This window comes from Sus scrofa, chromosome 1, assembly GCF_000003025.6.
Source record: "Sus scrofa isolate TJ Tabasco breed Duroc chromosome 1, Sscrofa11.1, whole genome shotgun sequence".
NCBI classification, from domain to species: Eukaryota; Metazoa; Chordata; class Mammalia; order Artiodactyla; family Suidae; genus Sus; species Sus scrofa.
In genome coordinates this window covers 77,747,139-77,765,975 of record NC_010443.5, presented here as the reverse complement: position 1 = coordinate 77,765,975, position 18,837 = coordinate 77,747,139, and the positions used below count along the sequence as shown (strand labels likewise).

At 43.2% G+C, this 18,837-nt stretch overlaps 1 protein-coding gene across 5 annotated transcripts in view; it reads left to right on the top strand.

The window, feature by feature from the left end:
• Positions 1-18,837, top strand: part of FYN (FYN proto-oncogene, Src family tyrosine kinase) — a 225,931-nt gene that overhangs the window by 44,630 nt on the left and 162,464 nt on the right. The window contains exon 1 of one of the 5 annotated variants that reach the window (XM_021084350.1): positions 12,875-14,044. The exons of the other annotated variants lie outside the window; for them this stretch is intronic. The gene's annotated coding sequence lies outside the window, so the exon portion shown is untranslated. Of the gene's footprint in view, positions 1-12,874; positions 14,045-18,837 lie in introns of those variants that run through there. 5 annotated transcript variants of the gene reach the window in all.

The following is an 18,837-nucleotide window of genomic DNA, read 5'->3' as shown; positions in this document are numbered from 1 at the left end:
TTTGGGAAAGCAACATGGCATACTGGAAATAACACTTGTGCTGTTCCAAGAAAATGTAAAAAAACCTCAGTTTTCCACAACTGAGGTCTCATTATGCAAACTATGACAGGTCTACTCAATGGAACATTGTCTGTTAGTTAAAATGATGATTTTAAAAATTGTGACATAATTTGGACAAGTGTTGAGTTAAGGGAAGAAAAGCACAGTACCAATTCGCCTGTGGAATATAATCCTAATTTTGAAGGCAAAAATGCTTGGGTGGAAAAAGCCTATAAAAATTTTACCAAAATGCTAGTTGTATTTGGGTAATTAGATTATAGAGATTTTCTTCTCAATGTGGTTACATTACTTTTATAATAAAATTAATTAAGAGGGTGGAAAGAGAGCATCTGGATTCAAATTGCCACTCTTCCATTAACTGGCTGTTTGACCTTGCACAAGCTACTTAAGAGACTTCCTCGGGCACTAAAGATGGTACATTTACCCCTGTAGGGTTGTTAACCTGTCAATGGAGGTGACAGTCTTAAGACACCCTGTGCAAGTAGCTAGTTTGTTGGTTCCTACCCTCCTCCCCAAGCTTCCCCTTCTCTGTCGAAACAAGCTTTGCCCAAAACACACCCAACAGCCACGAGTGATATTCTTTTCTCGTCTGGTTTCTATTTTGTCTAGTTGGAGTCTTACTCTGATCTCAATAAGTACTTTTGACCTCTTGGAACTTCTTTTTTAGCCATGACAACTGACGGTTATTTTAGAGAAGTGACCGATGAGTAAGAATGCTTGGTCTTTTGGGGACAAGAGGGGGAATTTGAAGAACTGGACCTTCTCAAGTTCTAGCATTTCAGCTGTTCAAATACATGTATTTGATTGACAGCAATACATTTGTTAATTTGAGGGCTTCCTTGTTAACCTCCTTCAGCTGGTAAGGAGGAAACATATTACAGGCTTGCTAAACATGCTGGTGATTTTATTAGCTCCGCCAAGTTCTTCTAGGAGACAGGTACAAATAATATGTACAAAAAGAGTTCAGCCAGGATCCCTGTGGGCTGTGTGTGAGCTTTAAAGGCTTTGTGATGACATGAGATGATCGCGTTCAGCAGTTGATATAAACAGCGTCAGAGATGCTCTCTGAGAGCCTAGCTTCTCACTTGTTTCAGAGTCAATTTCCTGGGAGCTGGGGGAGGAAAATCCGTTTGTTATTAGTCATGGCCAGCTACAGATTGGCTAGGCAGTGGAAAATGTAATCTTGCCCTGGATTTAGGGAACACTCTTTGCAAAAGTTCAAAAAAAGATGCCTATCTGTCTGTCTGTCTATCTATCTATTTTTTTCTTTTAGGGCTGCACTGGCGGCATATGGAGGTTCCCAGACTGGGGGTCGAATCTGAGCTGTAGCCACCAGCCTACACCAGAGCCACACCAACTTGGGATCTGAGCCGCATCTTCAACCTACATCACAGCTCATGGCAACGCCAGATACTTCGACCCAGTGAGCGAGGCCAGGGATCGAACCCGCTTCTTCATGGATGCTTAACCACTGAGTCATGACAGGAACTCCCAAGATGCCCATATTTACATGGCCCCAAGTCATCCCATCTACTTACACCGAGATGCAGAGTATCTGAGATCTCCCCTAGGCTCTTAGACCTACAGTCTCATGGGGTGGAAGTACATTCCTGACCTACTCGAGACTAGGATCAGGTCTGTGAAGTCCAAGTTCATGTCCCATCAGAAACAGCAGACTCACCCTCTGCTGCTAGCTGCCCTTGTAAGAGTCACTAGACATGCTGAGCCTCACTTTTGTTGTAAAATGAGAGGTTTAATCTCCAAGGGCCCAACAAGCTCAAAATCCCAAAGATTCAGTAATTCCCTGGAGTATTTCTTTAACATGTCCATGTCTTGAGAGGTATGAGTAATTAAACCAGAGAAAGTCAACCATAAATTCTTGTTCCTTAAAGTTCGAGGCTCTAAATCAGGTGCCATGCCTTCTGTAGATGGCTTGGCAGGGTCAGGATCTTTCTGCCAAGGGTCACAGTTCCCCATTGGTCCAATCTTCATGGCCCCACAAGGGCCCAAAATGGCATAAAGCAAACTGGAGAGCCCTGGCGGGAACTTCCTACTGGCTGTTGCAGCTTTTTAAGAAAGAGAAAAGAGCAAGGACAAGAAATAAGGGCATGAAGATTGGATGGGAAGAAGCAAAGTTGTCTTTATTTGCAGGCAACTTGGAGGTTTATCCAGACAAATCCAAGGGAATATATAAAACCTCTACTGGCCAGAACGAACCATAAAACTTAGGAAAGTCACAAGGTACAAGGTCGATATTACAAAAAAATTAATTGTATTTCTATAGATGGGCAGCTAATAGGTGGAAAAGAAGGCTAAAAAACCAGTTCTGGCTATATAACAACAGAAAAACCTAAGTTACTTAGGAATAAATTTAACAAAAATCAGTCAATTGGTGCTGTCTTTAGTGGGGGTGGGGGTGGTGTTTAGGCTTATGGGTGCTCGTGGTCCCAGACAGTCCTGGGGGAGTAGACTTTGTTTTGTAGCCCTTATCCTTTCTTAAGGGAGGAGCTGTATAAACTTACATAACTGTTGTTGATCATCATCACGACATGGATCGTGATGTCGGTTTATATTCAACAAGCCAGCAGTGCTCCTAGTTTATCTGATACCAGGCATATTTTCTTTGCACTAGGGTGAAGTCCTGAGTGGCCCAGGTTAATTCTCAGGCATAAGATGTTCGCTTAGAAAGTTGTGGTTTTTCTTTATTCTTTGTTCCTACTTCTCTCCAGGGTGCGATGAGGCCTTTAATCCAACAGACAGTAGGAGGATCTATGTAATGAATTTTTACATGCCCTGGTCATTTTAATATAATTGTCCTTCCTTTAAAAGGCTTCATTAAGTCTATTGTTAGGATGGTAAAACTACCTAAGAGAGACAAGAGGGCTTTTCCCATTTTCAGAATTCAAGACAGTTTCTTAATTGCACTGCTTTAGGTGAACAGTAATTAAATGGGTTGGGAGAATGTGCAATATTTATTTATAGTAACACAGGCATGTCACGTATTTATAGTCATTACTGCACAGTCTACTTGATAACATCCTTTTGGAAAAAAAATATCATGACTGTTAAAAGTAGTTCCAATAAGTGCTTTTGGCAGGTCTTTAAATCTAGCTGTGAATATTAACAGATCTAGATTCCTTCCGTTAAAGTACCATACATAGTAAACTTTTTGCGAGGAACCTGTACTTGCAAAGCCCTAAATATGCTTTTAACATTTTTAATTTAAAATATTTGAATTAAATATGTTTGCCAATGTCAATAGTCTTTGGAATGTTATAATGTACCTTAATTATAACAAGATGATAGGAGAATAACTATTCCTAGGTTCTTTTTTTTTTTTTTCCCTCTTTTGTCTCTTTTTTTTAGGGCCGCACCCGAGGCATGTGGAGGTTCCCAAGCTATGGGTTGAATCGGAGCTGTAGCTGTTGGCCTATGCCAGAACCGCAGTAACGCCAGATCTGAGCCGCCTCTGAGACCTACACCACAGCTCATGGCAATGCTGGATCCTTAACCCACTGAGTGAGGCAAGGGATCGAACCCGCAACCTCATGGTTCCTAGTCAGATTCGTTTCCATTGCGCCACGACAGGAACTCCCCTAGGTTCTTAAATTTGGTAGTAAATGCAATTTTAGCATTTTGGTGTGCTCTGATACAGCAGATTTGGCAAGCAGATAGCAAAGAAGTTTTCCATCAATTATTGAGAATCTTAATGCCAACTAAACCACTGTTGGGGGGGCCTTTTTGAGCACCAGATGAAAGCTAGGGGTCCTCCATCCCGAAAAACATTTACACACATAAAAACAAGCACAGATACAGCGTGTTAGCCAGGGCAGGTCTCTGGACCCCTTGAATGCCTGTTCATGGACCAGAGATAAGAATCCTTGCTCAAATGGCACACTGTACAAATAGCCCCTTCTGATGTATACATTGCTTCATGCCTAGCTCTCCCATGTCTATGTCTACAAAGCTATTTGTATTAATACCTTTTCTCCACTAGACATTTTTACTCAATATTTTCATTTACCAACTCAGTTTAAATGGTCCCTTTTCCATCACTGCTGATTTCTTGAGCTTCTGGTTATTTCCTCAGTCATTACAGGTAGTCATCAGGCTCTGCCTCTGCCTCATCTCCCCCAAAGCCAAGAACAAACCAGCTCTCTTCCTCTGTGCATCCAGCACATTGGAAACGTTTTATCTGTCCCCAGAGTCACTGCTTTCTCCCGCTCTGTTGTTTATCCACACTACCTAGAGCGAGCCTTCAACAGCTAGGCTTACTGGAAGGGGCCATAGAAGAGATGGCCCCTCCCAGCCCCACCTGCCACTCCTGTGGGACTCCTAGCCTTCTGTGTGTGTGTTGGAGGTCGGGGGGTGGGGGGGAGGATGCCAGCCTCATCCAGGCAGGTTCCCTTGGCCCCTACCTGCTCTGCCACATCTGGGGGTTTTCTGGCACCACACACAGCACATCCAACCCCTCAGCTCCTTTGCTCTGGGGGTCTGCCCTCCTGCTGCCCCCAGAGACTGTTCCTTTGCTCAGGTTCCTCATGTTCCTTTCCAGCCACTGCTTTCCATCTTTCCTGCACCACGGACACTGCCCTGGCCAAGAGAGCATCTAGGACAGGTTGTCCATCTGCTGAAGCAGTGGCTGGGCTCTTCACATATTCTGTTCATAGTCACCGAACCTGCAGGAAGATGGGTCCCCAGGACCAGGAAGCCCTGTTTCTGTGGAAGTCTGTACTTCTGTTCCATCTGCAACTTCCCGCTCCCCATTCATCTGTCTCAATTGAGTCAGCAGTTCAGTGAAGATCCTTTGGGGACTTTTTTTTTTTTTTTTTTTTTTTTGTCTTTTTGCCGTTTTCTTGGGCCGCTCCCGCAGCATATGGAGGTTCCCAGGCTAGGGGTTGAATTGGAGCTGTAACCGCCAGCCTGCACCACAGCCACAGCAACGAGGGATCCAAGCCACGTCTGCAACCTACACCACAGCTCATGGGAATGCCGGATCCTTAACCCAACTGAGCAAGGCCAGGGATTGAACCCACAACCTTGTGGTTCCTAGTAGGATTCGTTAACCACTGAGCCACAACGGGAACTCCTGGGAACACTTTTTTAAAAAGTGTGGGGGCAAGGGTCTAAGAGAGTATTGTGAATTATTATTAATAAGAATTTACAAGGAAATAAGTCCCTAACACCCCTCTGTGTGCACAGCCTCATCTTCTCATGCTGGTTTGCCCCCTCTTTGCTCACTGGGGGCACAGGGGCAGTAATCTGCCTCTTTTTACTTCCTGGCATGTCTGTCTTGGTGTTTCATGGACTCCTATAGCTGGGGGTGACCCTTGAGGTGATCCCTGATGATCTCATTGGGAAGCTGAACAAGCTGAGAGTCAGGGAGGTTAAATGGCTAGTCCAAGGTCACATAGCAATAAAGTCACCTTGTGAACCTATGTTTTCTGGCTCCTGGTCTCTCTTTTTGCTACACTACAAGTACGACTCAGCCTGTGATTTTTTTTCTTTTCCCCATCTCTTTCATCTCTTTTCTTAGTGCCTGTTTGGTGCCTCGTAGATATTCTGAGCTTTTAATGCCGCCTTGACATTGCTATACCTCAATAAGCATGAGCACTTAATAATTACCTTACTTTTTGAATAGCACTTGGTCTTTTCAGGATCTTTCACATGTGTTTCATCATTAGATTTTGCCACAAACCAGTGAAATATGTTGCTCTTATGATGGAGGAAAAAAGTAGAGACCTCTTTGAGACCACGTGGCTAATTAGTGGAACAGGGGAGGACAGAATCTGGTTCTCCTGTATCAGAGGTTGTGGTGGGTTAACACTGTTTTGAAAATCTGGCTTCAGGCTCTGGAACCTTGTCTTCCTTTATGGAAATATAAGAAATAGGATTTCCTATTTTCTGACAGTTTTCAGTGTTTCCTAAAGTGTGTTCTGAAGCACACTGGTCCCATGAGATGCTCTGTAATAAAAGAGGATTTTGTGGCCAGATAAGCTGGGAAAAGCTGCTCGGTGTATCCCCCTCTTGGGGATTCCCAGTGCACATGAACATTTAAAGGCTCTGAGAAGTTCCTCTGCAAAGAACATTGAATTTTTTTTAATTGTGGTAAAATACACATGACATAAAAATCTCCCATCTTAATCATTTTTAAGTGTTTAAGTTCAGCAGTCACATTCACATTGTTGCCCAACCAATCTCCAGAACCCTTTTCATTTTGCAAAATGGAAACTCCATACCCATTAAACAATTCTCTGTTCTCCCCTCTCCCAGCCCCTGCAACCACCATTGTACTTTCTGTCTCTGTGAATTTGACTGCCCCTGGGTGCCTCCTCTAAATGGACTCAGAGTATTGGTCTTTTTGTGACAGGCTAGTTTCACTCAGTACAATGTCCTCAAGGCTCACCCTTATTGTAGTAAGTGTCAGACTTTCCTTTTTTTTTTTTTTTTGTCTTTTTGCTATTTCTTGGGCCGCTCCCCAGGCATATGGAGGTTCCCAGGCTAGGGGTCTAATCGGAGCTGGTAGCTGCCAGCCCTACGCCCAGAGCCACAGCAGGCAATCGCCCGCACTCATGCCCGACGCCCTGCCCGTCCTGCGACCGTACATATACCAATCCACTCACAGCTGACTGAGTTGCTTCTGGTATGTGCGTGCATGGTGTGAGACAGCTCTGAAACGTCTCAGTGATTGGTTATATCCTTACGTAAATGGCTGATCTATGGAATTTCATTTTAGAAACCATTGTTCAACCTGTTTTTCTACCCAAAGTTGCACAACTGATTCGATCACAGAATCCTTTTGATATCCTACAGAACATGGCTCAGAAATACTAAGAAATCCTGGGCTCAGTAAGGATTTCCGTTTGTTCCAGGGCCTGACAAACCTCAGGATGCCACCTGGCAGTTCAGCCACAAAGCTCCCAGCCCAAGGGCAAGGTCAGCAGTGTGGTCCCAGGACCTGCAGAAGGGGAGGAAGCTCACAGGGTACACAACAAACTGGAACCACAGTTCCTCGACTGGAACTGACACTATAAACTGGGCACAGGTAAAGAGGCTGCTGTGGCTTTGATGTCATTTAATCTCCACTGATTAGGTGGGCATCTTCATTCCGTAAGAGAATAAAGAAGGGTGAGCCCTCCTGCCTCTGTGCAGTAGGGGCCTAGAGAAAGCTTTCCAGTGGGAAGTATTAGAATTCAGAGACCTCTGTTCCATCACTCAGAAACCTCTGTTCCCTCATCTCCCTGAAGAGGAGAACTTCTGGAGGAGAGGGAGGTGGGGGTGGAGTCCTTGGGTAGCGTGGCTGAGTGCTCCGTGCAGCTCAGGGAGCAGCAGTCCCATATGAGGGTGGAGGACATGGCTCCGTATGCACTGGACACAGAGTCTGCCCCCTGTGCCTGGATCTGAATGGGCTTCTCCTCAGGGCTTGTTGTGTTGACGCAGTGTCATCAGCCCTTTATGTGATTCCTCAATAATTGAGGGGTGGTTGTAAACACGAATTGTGTGGGTAGATCAAAATCCCAAGAGTTGATTTGCCTCACACAGATGGAAAGGGGTATGTGGGCGGGCAGTAAACTGAGGAAAGAAACACATCTCCCACCACTGCCAGCTGCTGAGTACCTCAGACGTCCTTGTGGTCAAGTCCCAGCCCCTGGTGACCTGGAAGGAGGTGTTATGTGTTTGGACACCTGAACACCCAGGGTCATTTCTCTAAACACTAGCTTAAAAATTGGCCTGGGCCATGGAGCTCCTCTCGTGGCTCAGCGGAAATGAATCTGACTAGCATCCATGAGGATGCAGGTTCGATTCTTGGCCTTGCTCAGTGGGTTAGGAATCCGGCGTTGCCATGAGCTATGGTTTAGGTCGTAGACACAGCTTGGATCTAGCATTGCTGTGGCTGTGGCAAAGGCCAGTGGCTACAGCTCCAATTTGACCCCTAGCCTGGGAATGTCCATATACTGCAGGTGTGACCCTAAAAAGACTAAAAAAGAAAAAGAAAATTGGCCTGGGCCTGAAGGGTTTCAGGAGTGCCTAAAAGAAAACAGACTGGGAGGTTGTCGCTTTATCTAGCTGTTCTTGATATTGATAAGGATGAGGATGCAAAGCTATGGAGAGGCTGTGTAGTCCCACAGAGCTTTGAGCCAGGATGCAAGACGGCCCTAGAATACCCAGCCTCTTGATTCCCTTGTCTGAGCGCAGATAATGATAATGATGCTGCATGTTGGGGGGTGGGGGTGGAGTGGAATTTCATGAGCCCTCTGAGATCCTGAGATGAAAGTGGCTACTGATGAACAAATTATTATTATGAGATTTTACTATTCCGTAAATAAATGCTTTAACTTATCTCTCTGACTCCCTTGCTTTAAGTGAGTTCAGACTTGGCTTCTCTCATTGGCTACCTCCCACCCAGGCTGTTTCCCCAGGACCACAGTTGTGTGTGGAGGCACTGAGGTGAAGTGGAAAAGGGCTTGGGAAACTCAATGTAGACCCTCAGGCAAGCTGCTTACCCTAATGGCCTTAGTTTCTACATCTTTTAGGTTCTGTTCTAAGGTTCCTTCCAGCTCTATAGATCTGTGATTTTTAGCAAAGATTAAACCAGAAAGAATTCAGCCTCAAGGTACACACATGTATGGAGCACCATGTCTGAACCAGGCACTGCTCTAAGTTCTTGGAATAAATCGGCAAACAAGGTAGCTTATTTTCACTGGGGGGAAGAGATGAGACCATAAGCAGTAAATGTTAATAATAAGTAAATTGTATAGTTGTTGGAAGGCGGCAGGTAGGCAAAGTCAAGATAGTGTGATAAGAGGAATTGGGAATGCAGGCAGGAGTGCAATTTTTTAAAAATATAGCAAAGAGGAACTTTTCCATTATGAGAGTTGTTAGAAAATCAAGCACATCATTAACGGGAGGCTGTAAAGCTCTCTTTTGGAGATTTTTTTAGGAAGTGAAAAGTCTACTCATGTTTTTAGATTCAGGGATATTCTTATTTGGACATAGAAGAACGGGCTCATTGACCCTTTTGAAGGTTTTCTTTTTTGAAGATGTAGTGGCTTGTGCAAGAGTAGCTTCCTCCTGCTGAGGATGCGTGTGTTCATACCTACACAAACACATGTACACACATATAGGTGTGTGTATACACGCATGCACATGCATATCTGCTGCTTAAAGAGCAGTACAAGCCAGACTTGGGAGGACCCAGCTGCTGGCCTAGCTCTACCTCTAGCTCACTTTGCAAAGGCCAGCTAAGCCTTATGATAATATAGCCCTCCCGTCCTGCCATTTTATTAGGCAGGAACTGAAACACAGAAATGCTAATGCTTCGCCAGTGTCAGAATGAGTCAGGAATGGCTAATGGGACCTGGCATCCTCTGCCCCCGGCCACCCTCTCCATGCCTTCCTACGCTCCTCTTCCCATGGCTGTTTCTGCTTCCCCTTCCCTCTTGCTTAGGGACCACCTCCACTCCCAAGTCTGTACAATTAAACAGTAATAAAACCAATGTAGTACTTCCCCTAACCCTTGTGTCCAGACCCACACAGTCCAGCTTTGAAATCATGTTGTAACCAAACAGATAGAATCCGGGGACAATGGTGTTGAAATAGCAAATGCTTTCCTTATGTTTCTCAGTGCAACGAGGGGGACATAGAATCCACAGCAGCACCTCAAGCCCTTCCTTCGCCACTAGCCATCCTTATACCCCACAGCCCTGACAAATTGACAGATGTCTCCTAACCATGACCCACTGTTTTCCCACTTGTCCTGCATCATAACCCCCCTCCCCCGGCCTGGACACACACACACACACACACACACACACACACTTCCCCAGGAGGCTGGGCCCAGGAGAAGAGCCAGCAAGGCAAAGCCAGCATCCACTTCAGCAGCTGGGGTGAGAGAGGGCCTGGCCAAGTACGTTCTTCATTTCCCGACCCCCGCACCGCTGTTCACTGTTGTGCTGTGTTAGCCCTTCTCCTAGATCACCTTCTGGAACTTAATCACCACAGAAATCCTACCTAGTAGATATCTTCGTCTCACTGATGAAAAAACTGCAGAGAAATTGAGTACCTTTCCCTGTACCATGCTATAGAGATGCTAGGATTTGAGCCCAGGGCTCCCCAGTTATGAAAACAGTGCTCAAATCTCCTGTAAGGTGCTGCCTCTAAGTCATATAAATCCCAGAGGCTCCAGGCTCTTTCAGTTGCCAAATTTGTTGGGGTGGGAGACACAATGATAAAACTCTCTGGTGTTGGAGGCGGTTACCTCTGTTTGCAGCCAAGATCTGGAAAGCTTAGTAGCTAAATGGAAAAGAGTATATTCTCCCCAAGCCTTGTGGAGTGGAATCTGTCTTGCTTGGAAACTCAGAAGACAGTCTGGGCTCCTTTGCACACAGCCCAGAGGAGCCCCAGGAAGGTCTGTGGACCACTGTTCTGACACATCAGACGTGATTGCTTTCCGACCCTTCCAGTCTTTCAGTGGGCTCTGCGACCAAGGAGGGCTGGAGTTGGGCCTCACCCACAGAGGAAATGCAGAGACAGGAGCTGGGAGGTGGGCCCTCAGAGACAGAGGAAATTTTAAGCAGTTCCTTTGTCACAAGCCTAAGATAAAAGATACTTTCTGACAAACATGTTGGTTCAGTGTGTGAATTTGTGAACTTGCTACAAAGAACCTTAAGGGTAAGGAAACCAAGAATGCGTTTTGCGGCTACCCAAACCTAGCTCTGTCTCCACCTTGGTTGAAAGCTAGTGCTAATTTGGGAAAGGGTCCTAATGCAAGAAGTGACAGGAGACCAGAGAAGCAAAACAGCTACACCCAAACAAATACAAAGAGAAATCCAGAGTAGTGAATGAGAGCAGGTGAGGCAAAATAGAGGAGGCAGGGTGATGGGGACAGACCAGCAAGGACAGAATATACCTGAGTGGAGGACACAGGGCACAGGAAAAATCAACCAAGACCTGGGCAATGGTAGGCGAGATCATCACCCAGTGTTAACAAGGTCTTTGCGGGGTTCTGTTCTGATCCGTGACACCGTCAAGACTTTCTTCTAGGTTTCAGTAGCAACTTAAGCCTAGCGTGTAGAGGGCTTTGCTGGGAGTTCTCTTTCCACATGCCTGAGATTATATTTTTTCATCAAGAGGAAAGTCATTTGAGGGTAAAGGCACTAATATTTACAACATCATCCAAATCACCCCTTGGTAAAGTATGAGAATGAGAGCAAAGTGAAATGAGCTGGAAATACATTTTATGACATTGATCCACCCAGTGATGTTATCACATATGAGTCATTACCAAGTAGATTCTTGCCATCTTGGAATAGATGTTTTTCAGTTTTCAAAAGTACGTAGCGATCAATTGTTGCTATGTTTCCTTTGTGGCAGTGCTACACTTTCCCAGCTATTGTCCCAGTTAATGATATTATGTGACTTCTGACTGCTCTATATCCATAGTTGACGGCTTTATGTAATTTTTGCTTTCAGTTCCTGAAGCATAGTGATATGGTGAACTGATTAAAAATAGCATTCTAATGAAATTGTTGGGTGTGTTGTTGTAGTATAAGTCAGCTGCAAATGAGAAGTTCTTTCCTGAGGAAATTGATAAAACTGAAAGTCAACTTGCATGTTTATATATTTTCTATGAGAATTTTTGGTCCCTCCTCATTTTTTTCCTTTTAAAAAATTTGTGCGAGTTAATTTGTTCTTCCTCCCTAGACACATATTTTAACACTTGTAACAGTTAGCTGAGGTCTGTTATGCTAATATGATACAAGAGTTTGAATTAAATGTTTACCAGCAAAGTATGCAATGGTGTAAGTTCTAAAAGGAAGCAAAGTGAACTCTTTTTAGTTCAAATACTGGATATTTAAAAATAAAAAATAGGAAATGGTTTTTATCCACTAGGTCTTTGTTCTCAGCCTAGCAACATGTGAAGGGCTCTCATTCTTTTAAAAGGAAGGAAGAAAGAAGAAATAAAATTTCTACTTGACGTTTTCCACTTAATACCAGGCTTGTAAGAGTCACGGTGCTATAGAGGTGGCCTATAGACCTATTTTCCCTAGCCTAGTGTTTTGCAAAAATCTGGGCCAGCATTTAAAATTCAGGAAATATGACACCTAAAAAAAAAACCCCAGCAGTTCCTGTTGTGGCTCAGTGGAAACGAATCTAACTAGTAACCATGAGTATACAGGTTCAATCCCTGGCCTCGCTCGGTGGGTTAAGGATCTGGCGTTGCCATGAGCTGCAGTGTAGGTCGAATACTTGACTCGGATCTGGCATTGCTGTGGCTGTGGTATAGGATTGGTGGCAATAGCTCTGATTCAACCCTAGCCTGGGAACCTCCATATGCTGTTGGTATAGCCCTAGAAAGATAATAATAATAATAATAATAATAAAGATTTATATTTTCTCCCTCTCTCTCTCTCTTTTTTTTTTTTTTGTCTTTTTAGGACCACACATGCATTTGAGTTACACATGCATTTGAGCTACATCTGCTGCTCCTTCCCTCACACCCTTGTTTCTACTGCTACTCTCTCACTGAAGCAGCCATAGCCCAAATCAGAGACTCCTCCTCCGTCACTTGTCCTTTCTCGGGCCCTTCTCCTCCCACAGCCCTCCTCCCTCTCAGCACTGTCATCCCATGGACTCCATCCTTTGCTTCTGTTTCTAGCTCATCTCCCACAGTCAGCACTGCCGGCTCCTCCTCCATTGTCTACCTCATTTACTTTTACTTCGTTACTCAAGTATTACATGACTATATAGGTTATTTTAAAAATTTTAGACAGTAACAGTGGTATATAAAGAGATAGTCTTAAAAAAAAAAAAAAAAAAAGGCTATGGTTCCTTTCCACTCCCCTTCCCAGAGGTAACTATGGTTAACCTCTGTATGGGTCCCTTTTCCTGACCCTTTACCATGTAATCTGGTATATATATTGTTATTTAACATAAATGAGATCATTTTATAGGTAATGCTTCTAACTTGAAGATGATCTTGGTCTGTATAAATAGATCTCTGTCCTACCCATTCTATGATTTACCAGCTTCTTAAATCTTAGTGTTTCCCAGCATAACCTACTGAACAATGATAGTACCTAATATACTGGGGTGGTTTTTTTTGTTTATGATTGTGTGTCTGTTTCCTGTAAGTTTTCAGAGCTTTTAAGGACAGTTCTATCAAGTATTTGTTTAGTGAGTGTGAATGAATGTTGGTATTTTTGCCCATTTAGATCAGTGTAATTTCTGTTATATATATAAAACGTTAAATAACATTGAAATTTAAAATTAAACTAAAATATCCTAAGTTCTGTAGGGAATATATTATTGTAATTATTGTAAGGTATAGTTAACCTATTTCTCAGGTTATTTCCTATAACAATAATATTTATTAATTTTGTTTATCTCATTAAGATCACCCTACTCTGCAAAAGAGACTTCTGTTACACCACTTTTTTGTTCTTGGGAGAAGTATTGGTGGCTGCTTGTTTTTGTTTTGTGCATGTTAAATGAGTATGTGCTTTGGCATCTTTCCGAGGCAGATCGTGTTTTGGGTGCCATTCATCCTTCATAAAGGTATCATTGATGTCTAAAGAATATATAAATGCACAATGTTGTGTAAACAGCATTGACTTAATACAACATCTCTTCAGTAGAAAAATAGTTGAGGTTTATGAAGTGAGCCTTGTCAGACACAATTTGAGCTCTATTGCTGAGGGTTCCTGTTCAGTATCATGCTACTGTTAATAGCCCTGATTGAAGGAGAAACCAGTGAAAACATCTATCATCTGATGGCTGTGGGATGCCATCCAAGCTTGTATCCATGGTTGTGTCATGTTCCTGGGTTTGTAAGGGGAAGAAAATAACACTTGGATGTTAAGAATTCATCCATAAGCTGTTTCTGTCAGGGGTGGATGAATTTCTTGCTCCTGAGTTGAAATGAGACATTTAAATACTGGTAATAACTTCCTCATCGCCAGACTCTCTGGAGGAGACACCAAGGGTGAGTGGTGGGAACCATATTTTAAAATGTTATTTGTGTATTTAAAAAAAAAAAAAGTGGGGGAGGTGGAACTAATCCATCATCAATAATGAGCTGAAATCAGTGAGTCACTAACAGTCCATAGCAACATGATACCTACTTGTGCAAATCTGAGGAGTAAACAAATATAAAGTAGAAAATGGAAACTACATAAAGACCTCTGCCACGCACATGTCTGTAAAACTAATTAAAATTCTGCCCAAGGGGTTACGGAAGTGGCTAAAACGCTGCTTAATCTGGGTCAAGGTCTTGGGGAAGGAAGGCTCAAGTGCTGTGTTTTGAAAGAAAGGTTCGTAGAGGAAAGAATATTGCATTTCAGGGGACTGACAGAAAACAGTAATCCATGCAAGCTCTAGTTGGACACAGAGTGAGTCCAGATTCCAGGATTTCAGTACCGGAATAAGAGTGACAGCCTTTGACAAGGGACAGAAGCAAAGTGAAATGATGGTGCCCATGCTGACATCTTGTGTTTGTGTGTTGTACTAGAGTTTGACAGACTCCTTTGAGGGATATTTTTGATTTGGTCTGTATTAAATCTTGGTGCACTCCAAGCCTTTTGGAAGACTGGATCTCCTGGGTTGATGGTGGCAGGGGATGAGGATGAGGGGATGAGAGAGGAGAGGTGGTTAGACCAGACTAACTCTGAGTTTCTGGCCCTGGGAGGGTATCTGTGCCTCTGATCAAAACGAGCAAATTGAAGGGCAGTTTAGGCAAGAGAAGATCAGCAAACAGCCAAGATTGCCAAGAGAGCCCCTGACCACTCAGCTCCTGAGAACAAGTTAACTTGCCAGTGAACTTTGTGGGAAAATTTGTCGCCTGGCCTAGTGACCTTGAGAGCCCTAGCCCAGTGTCGGGGTTGGGGCAGTTCGAGAGGATGCATTAGGCGCAAGAGAGGGTAAAAGCAGGGGAAAGAGGTCCCTGAAAGGGAACAGTGAATGTCCAATGATACTTGTAAATTAGGGAGCTGCCAAGATGCTACAGTGTCAAGAAACAGCATGGCAGCATGAGGTCATGTTTTGTAGTGTATATTTGCCGTTTGTTGGATTTTATATCTCTCAGGAAGTAGCTGTGGCTCAGATGCAGACAGCTCTGAGCACCCCGTCCCACATGGACTGGGGCGCCTGACATGAGCTGTGGTCTGGACTCCTTTCTTAGGAGGTCTGTGGGCATCAGTCCCAGGCTGGCCACGCGTCTTGTAAATGAGTGGAACTGGCATCAAACAGGGATGACCTCAGACTGTCACCACCTGGACACATAAATCAAAGCTCAAGCTATACGATGCTGCCTTTGTTTGTTTGTTGGCTGTACCTGTGGCATATGGAAGTTCCCTGGCTAGGGGTCGAATCAGAGCTACAGCTACCAGCCTACACCACAGCCACAGCAACACTAGATCCGAGCCATGGCTGTAATCTATACCACAGCTCACGGCAACACCAGATCCCCAACCCACCAAGTGAAACCAGGGCTTGAACCCTTATCCTTGTGGATACTAGTCAGATTCGTTTCCGCTGCACCACAACAGGGACTCCTGATGTTGCCTTTTTAAAGAGGATTGGCAACACTAAATCCATAATCAGCTTAACCAGATCAAGCCAGCCACCCTCATGCCTGAGGCATTTAGAGTGCTTTGCATGTTGGGTGTCTGCCATTCTGTCCCCAGCACCCAATTGGATGGATGCTACACTCAGGATCACAGGGAGGGAAGCGGTCGATGTGCGTTTCCTTCCAGGAGTCTCTCTGATCTCTGTCTTGCTTTCACTCCATGCAGGATTATTTGGGGAAAAATACTCCAAGGCCAAAGCACATAGCTTATTCCTGACTTGGTGAGCCCATGCGTTGGCGTGGCATGAGATAGATTTCAGCAAATTTTTGTAATTCTGATAAATGGCATCCAGAAGAGGAGGCTTATCACTCATCAGCTCCTGTGTGTCCTCATTGCCATTCCCACAGTTGGCTGATTCTTCAGGACACATGTGCATCGATGCAGCATTTGTTGGCCCTGACTCATGCTTTCAGAGCCTGGCCAGAACTGCAGCTGGGCACGGTTGTCACCAGACAGTGCCTCAATGGAGGAATCGCGCTGCTCTCGTTTGAATCCAGAGAGAGACACTTTGTCGTTTGTTTATCAGGGGCGTTTGTATTTTCTCCTGGATTGAAAACAAAAATTACCAGAAACCATTCGTTATTAATACAGGCTGTCCACTTTGAGTCTCAGTCCAACATTCAAGAGAAGCGATGTTTGTTTGCCAGATAACTTGAGGTCTTTGTGTGTGGAGCTGACAGATGGAGTTCACTGATGGCGAATTTACTTGGCTGCACGCTGAGCCCAGGAGGGCATCCTTGGGCTATGAGGGGTTGGCCAGAAAGTTAACAAGGCTGGGTTCAGAAGGGTTCTGGACAGAGAAAGTCAAAGTAGTGAAATATCTTGCATTGAGATTCTCTTGTCAGTGTAATGGTTACCAGGGCACTAATTGCAACTGTTTTAAAACAGATGTGCCTTGTGTTCATTGTTTCAGGCATGTTAGGGGAGTAGAAAAGAAAACTTTGAGCACTGTAGTGTTGGAGAGCTCAAGGGGAAAGAAGTTATCTTAAATCTTATCCTCTGAATGCCATCTATTACGTAGTAGTATTCTCCTCCTCCCTAGCTTGAGTGCTTGGCATAAAAATTTAAAGGATATGATTCTCCTCCACCAAAAAGGAAATATGTAGCTAATATTTTTAAATAAGTCCAAATAAAACAGAAAAGTATAAATAAAAAAATGAAAAAAAATCCAAATCCCACCCGTACTGTCCTTCCAGTTATCTATACATGCATAGCACACAGGTGGATATACACACGTTTTTATATGAATAGGATTGTATCATATAGACTAGTCTGTCTTGATCACTTAACAAAATGCTGTGGACTCTTTTCTCTGTTGTTGAATTTTTAGTTTAATATCAGAAATGTTGATGCCAGCATAAAATTCAATTGTATAGCTATATCCCATTAATTTATTCCTTGTGCCATTCAGTCACAAGATATTTACTTTCTTTTTTTTTCTTTTTTATTTTTTTTGTCTTTCTGTCTTTCCTATGGCCACACTTGCAGCACATGGAGATTCCCAGGCTAGGGGTCTCATGGTTCCTAGTCGGATTCGTTAACCACTGAGCCGCAACAGGAACTCAACAAGATATTTATTTTCAGTCCTACATGTAGTCAGTACTGTGTCAGATTCTGCAGGTACAGCAGCAAACTCTTCTATCAATGGATATTTAGGCTATAGCTGGGTTTTCTGTGTTATAAGCAATACTAACTTAACCAACAATACAACATATATCTTTGCGTTCTTAGTCTTCTCCTAAGACTAAATCCCTAGGAAGAGAATTAGCTGGTCAGCAGATTTGTGCCTTTTGGAGTTTGATCCCTGTTTATTGTCTAACCACTCTCTACTAAAAGTTTATAGTGGTGCCAGATTTTTAGTACTCTTACCGTGATCGTTTCATTGGTTATCGTCTTTGTCAGTGTGATAGGTGAAAAATGGTGCTCTGCTGTTTGATTTATATAGTGCCTGAGATGAGAGTTGTAGCCGTGAAGAAATCATGGCCTCCACATGATCTATATAGCACCATTTTCTTTGAGTCCTAATTTTATCCCTCTCAAAAGGGAAGTCTCTTTTTACTTTTTTCTTTGAGGTCAGGTCAGATTAGAATCAATGAGGGGTTATCTTTTATTGATTACTGAATCTTCACTGAAAGGATGTTGTGTAAATATTAGTACTATTTTAAATCTAGTTCATGGGTTTTAATTCATGTAAATTGATGAATTTCCTTTTATTTTCAAACAGAGGCCATACTTTTGAAAATATAAAAAAAACATAAAGGTATTTAAGAATATCTAATAAAAAATCTTTAATATAAATGCCTAGAAGTATACTGTTTCCATTTAGCTCTTTACCTGGCTATGTAGCATTTAAATTTAAGGTGTTTTGTAGTTTGTTTTTGTTTTATATGTTTGTTTGTTTGTTTTTCTGGCTACAGATGAAATTCAGTTGTAGTAAAATGATTGTGAGACAGACCTGTCTGAATTACAGTTTCCATCATTCAAGTATTAGTTGCCTTGGTCTCCGCTTCCACACCTGTAGGGATAATAATAATAATAACCATCTTGCGAAGCATTAAAAAACCCATCTTGGAGTTTCTCTTGTAGCGCAGTGCTTAATGAACCCGACTAGCATCCATGAGGACATGGCTTCAATCCCTGGCCTTGCTCAGTGGGTTTAGGATCTGGCGTTGGCATGAGCTGTGGTGTAGGTGGCTGACGCAGCTCTGATCCCTCGTTGCTGTGACTATGGTGTGGGCCAGCAGCTGTAGCTCCAGTTGGACCCCTGGCCTGGGAACTTCCATATGCTGCGGGTGCGGCCCTAAAAAGACAAAAGACAAAAACAAAACAAAACAAAAACCCCATCTTGCTTACTGCCTGCCATCTAATACATGATCAATAGATACTATATTTTTTATCATAGAAAATTTTAGCAAAATTAGAAGCACTCAGAAAAGGATATAATTTCTTTACTGAAATTCTACCACTCAGACACAAGTGCCTCTGGTTTTTAGGTATTTTATTCTAGTATTTTCCCCCTAGATAAATATTTTACAAAAGTGGGACCATACTAAAACTGAGCAGAATTTTGAATTTCAGCAAACGTGTGTACTTAATCATTCAACAATGGAAGGAGATAGTTACCAGATTTAAAAAAAATTTTTTTATTAAA